Genomic DNA, 4,771 nt, shown 5'->3' with positions numbered 1-4,771 from the left:
TCCTTCCTCTTGTACATGTTGGAGTCTGGTGTGTGCCTAAAAGGAAGGGCAGCCAGACCAAACTGAACCCCCTTCCTCCCTCAACTCTCCCATCCTTCCCCCTCCTCCTCACCGCACAGATCACAGGAGATCTCACACCCGGTTTGGTCCCCAGCCCAAGAAGGGAATCCAGTGCTCCCCCTCACCACGGCATTGATGTTTCTTATTCCATTGAAGGCATCAATATTTGTTCAATAGTGTAAGTCTTAAATAAGCATCTAAATGACATATTACAGATGATGAAAGTCATTTCCGCACAGAAGATTATCTCACGTGATCATGTTTCCATCGTTATCTGGGACCTCTGTAGTTGGCAAATCTTTACAGCTACTTAAATGATAACATTAGTCCTAATACCGTGTAAAATGACTAGTTCCTCGGGGTAGGTTTATTTTTAATAGTGTATGTCAGCAGCAAATAGCCTGGAAGACCCCAGAGGAAAAAGCACAGCTCACGCTCTCACTGAAATGATGATATGGATATATTTAATATCTATATTAAAAACCTTTTAGGCGCCACGGTGATATCAAACTGGAGAGTTAGGCATTTGCAGGCAAAATCCTTGGCTGTTTATAGGGCGCGGAGCAGTGTGCATTACAGAAACCGTCTGAGCTTGTTCAGTCAAATTTGGGCTTCAAAAAATCTTTGACAGACATGTGACCCCAGTGGTAAAATACCTTGAAACACAAGCTGGGAGAATAAAATTGCTTCCTTTTTTTTTTTTTTTTTTTTTTTTTTTTTTGGTAAGTCTGTTGATAAGTCTGCTGTGCTAATAAAATGTTTAATCACTTGCCTCCAGCAAGAGCAACCTTCCATCTGAAGTTGCAATTTATTTGAGTGCCCAGGACGTAACTTGCTGTATGCCCGAAAGATGGCCAGGCAATCCTTAGAGGGAAAATAAACCAGCATTTGAAATCAGGCATATAGTCACAGATGAATGGGTTGGAAATGAAAATTATTTTGGAGTTGATGTTGGGGATGTAATATGAAATTGGCACCGATTTCTTCCCAGATGCACAGGGTTAAGGGAGAGCGTGGCCACATGTCTGCCTCAAGTGTTCCCAGTCTCATGGCCCTGGGACAGTTGCTGGAAGGGGTGTCCGGGAGCAGAGACGGGGCGGCAGGGGATGGGACTGATCAGGGACATATACCTTCCACGGAGGGGCATTCCTCTCCACTTCGGGCTGTGGTCAGAGAGGCCCAGATGGGAAGAGCAATGGGCAGACAGATGCCCGGTTTCTGCCGACTGTTAACATCCATGTCCCTTCCCTCTCGTCTTCAGAGGGGTGGAGCTCACTTCCACGTTCCAGATTTAACCTAGGGCAAAATGAGCTCTGGGAAAGGGCTTCTGAGTCAGTGAAGGTGACTGAAGCACCCAATACTGTGGACCTCACTCTTGGAGGAAGGGGCGTGGAGGACCCTAGGATACCCACAAATAATTAAGTCTTTCTGGTAACCAGTCACCCAGGACTGTGCATGGGAGGCCACCTAAAGATAATGAGACAACCAGGAGCACTCAGGTCACCAGTCCCTAAAAACAGATGTATGGGGATGCCTGGGCGGCTCAGTTGGTTAAGCGTCTGCCTTCGGCTCAAGCTGTGATCCCTAGGTCCTGGGCTCAAGCCCTGGTTCCAGCTGCCTGCTTTGTGGGGAACCTGCTTCTTCCTCTCCCTCTGCCTCCCTCCCTCTCTCTCTCCATCTCTCATGAATAAATAAATAAAATCTTTAAAAAACAAAACAAAACCTGGATGTATAAAGGTACAAAGAAATCCCCATCAATCAATCTGAATCCTTGACTATACAAGTAGCTAAAATTCCTTTCAAAATTTGATAACCGGATCCCAAACTGGGTTATGAGGAAAAACAGGTGTTTTGGCAAAAAAAGGTACCATAGCTCAATATATTTAGGCAAAGTATATGTTGCAGAGTCATAAGGCATATTGGTGGCTCTGATGTGTCCCCCCAAGTGAAAAGCACGTGAACAAAAGTGATTTCACTCTGCTTAACTGTTTCCCACCATGGTTGGACTGTGAATTCCTTTCTTCACAGAACATTATTGCCATCATTTTGCCTTTGCAAAATGCAGTTTAAGAATCACCTTGCCATAGGCACAGCTCAAAACAACAACAAAAAATGCCTCCTGCCCCTTTCCAAGAGTCTCCTCAGATTATCCAATGAAACCCAAACGCAAGGACTGCTGGGAAGAGACTCTGCAGGTGGAATTAAAGTCCCAAGGATACTGACCTTAGGATAGGGAAAGTATCTGGGTGGGCCTCGCCCAATCAGTTGAATCCTTGACTGAAAGACTGAGAAACATTTATGGAAGGCTTTGAAGGCAAAGGGGCCAGTGGGAAGGAGTGTGGACAGTGGGGGGAGCAGAGAGCAAAGCCAGCTGCCAGCCCGCAGAGACGTGGGACCCCCATGCCTGCCGTAACATGCAACGGGACACTGCCGACAGCCCGAAGCCATTTGGAAGTGGATTCTTCCAGAGGCCCTAGAGAAATCGACTTGATGAGATCCTGCCTTGGGAAGCCAGGTAAGCCCGTCTGATTTCTGACCCACAGCACTGTGACGGAAGCGATGGCTGCTATGGGAAACCACTAGATTTGTGTTGCTTCATTATACAGCGATAAAAACCAGTAACTGTTGATTCAGAGAAATCAGAGCAGGAATAACTGTAGTATACTGGTCCTTACCCTGTGACGTTTGTAAGGCGGCCTTTTTTTTTTTTTTTTTAAGATTTCTATTTATTTATTTATTTGACAGAGAGACACAGTGAGAGAGGAAACACAAGCAAGGGGAGTGGGAGAGGGAGAAGCAGGCTCCCTGCTGAGCAGAGACCCTTTCCCCTAACTGATGCGGGGCTCGATCCCAGGACCCTGGGATCATGACCTGAGCCAAAGGCAGACGCTTAACGACTGAGCCCCCCAGGGACTTCTGTAAGGTGGCCTACATGTAGTCACCTAATTTTCTTTCATCAGGGATGGGCGGGAAATGTGCCTCCACGTTAACAGGTGAGGAAGACGGAGGGGTTTGCCCAAGACACTCAGCCAGTTCATGGAGGTAAAGCAGCTTGGATGGGGCTTCTCTTGTGATTTAGGGTGAGGACGTTTCCTTTACTTTCTCTTGCTTCCTAGGAGGAAAAACCTGAGCATCTCATTGCCAAAGACCCTGCAAGAAGTAGCTGGGAAAGGAGTGTGAAGACAATTCAGGGAAGGACACATCAGGGAGAAGACTGCACTGCTGCATTCGGGAGGCCCTCCCTTTCATCTCTGTGTCTGACTCGCAGAGCTGGTTAGAGAAAGGGCTCAGAGCTGTGAGCCAGTGACAATGTGTGGGGACAGGGAGGGAGGCCTCCGGAAGCGGACTGCTGGGAAGCTTTCTTTGGGTGACTAAGGGCAAAGACACACAGGCCTATAATATCAAGAGGAACAACGTCTGCAGGCGGACCTCCCAGATGGGTGGTTTGCAGAGGTGGGACGGGCCCTATAATTAATCTGCTTTCTTGGCCACAGCTAGCATTCCTACCTGGGCAGCCTCGCCCCTTAAAGGGGTCCCTCTCTTAGCATAATGGAGAAGACAAGTCATCTGGGATCAGGCCCCGTGGCACAAGTGGACACAGAGGTCCAGAAAAAGGATGAGACTTTTACAAGTTCCCAAGGACACAACACACACACACACACACACACACACACACACACTGTACTTAGCTCTAGTATCATGGCATTTCTTCATATCGGTTACTCATCACTTCCTGATGACCCAGAGCTCCTTACCCAGCAAATTTAGTGTGTGTGTGTGTGTGTGTGTGTGTGTGTGTGTCTGTGCGTGTTGTGCCCAGCATGAGTCAGAATTCTGTGTTTACTATTGTTCTCATAATAATAAAATCTAACACTGAAGGCATACAGAACCAGTGTTGGACACTCTTGGAAGTCTGTAGGTTTAACTTGCTTCTAAGAGCAAGCCTACAAGATGCTGGGGAAGCCCTCCCTGTTCTTAACAAATGTTTCTGACCAGAGGTGGGTCGAGGTTTTGCAGGGTCTGAAGCTGACACAATTTTGCAGGTCCTTTGGAAGGAAAAAAAAAGTTACAAATAAAATTAGGTTCAGGGTCTTGCAAGGAGCCCAAGGAAGAGAGGAGCTTGGAAACACTACTGTAAATCTGCCTTAGTTTCCCTCTTTTTCCTTGGCGTGGGTTAGCGTTACCTGTTCCTACTCCCCCACCGTGATGTTAGTAAGGCCACCTGACTTACACTGGGCAATGGACTGGGAGTAGACTTCATGTACGTCACTTCCAAGAGGAAGTTTCAAGACTCAGTGTATAATTCCCCACTTTCTCCTTCATCATCAAGTTTACCATCTCTGCACTGTTGGAAGTGTGTCTTAAGATGGAACGTCCTCTGCCTGGGGAACTCAGAGTCATTAAAATGATTACAGCATCTCCTTCTCTCACCCTGCCCTGTGTCAACCCACAGTAGATACAGAGGGCTGAGTGAGAAATGAGCTTTTGTTATATGAATTGACCAAGATTTTGGAGATCAGTTTTTTTTTTTTTTTTTTTAAACCATAGTAAACCTAGCAGAACCTAACTGATACAGGTAGATTATTACCACTGTTCTCATTTTCCAGATGACAAATCGAGGCACAGAGAGGTCTAGTAACTTACTCAAGGTCACACAGCGAGTTAGTGGTAGATCTGGGACAAAGTGTCCTCATTTCCCAGTGTTATCAGG

The sequence above is a fragment of the Lontra canadensis genome, unplaced genomic scaffold, assembly GCF_010015895.1.
Source record: "Lontra canadensis isolate GAN:19392208 unplaced genomic scaffold, GSC_riverotter_1.0 scaffold8, whole genome shotgun sequence".
Taxonomy (NCBI): Eukaryota; Metazoa; Chordata; class Mammalia; order Carnivora; family Mustelidae; genus Lontra; species Lontra canadensis.
This window is presented reverse-complemented; position numbering follows the sequence as displayed.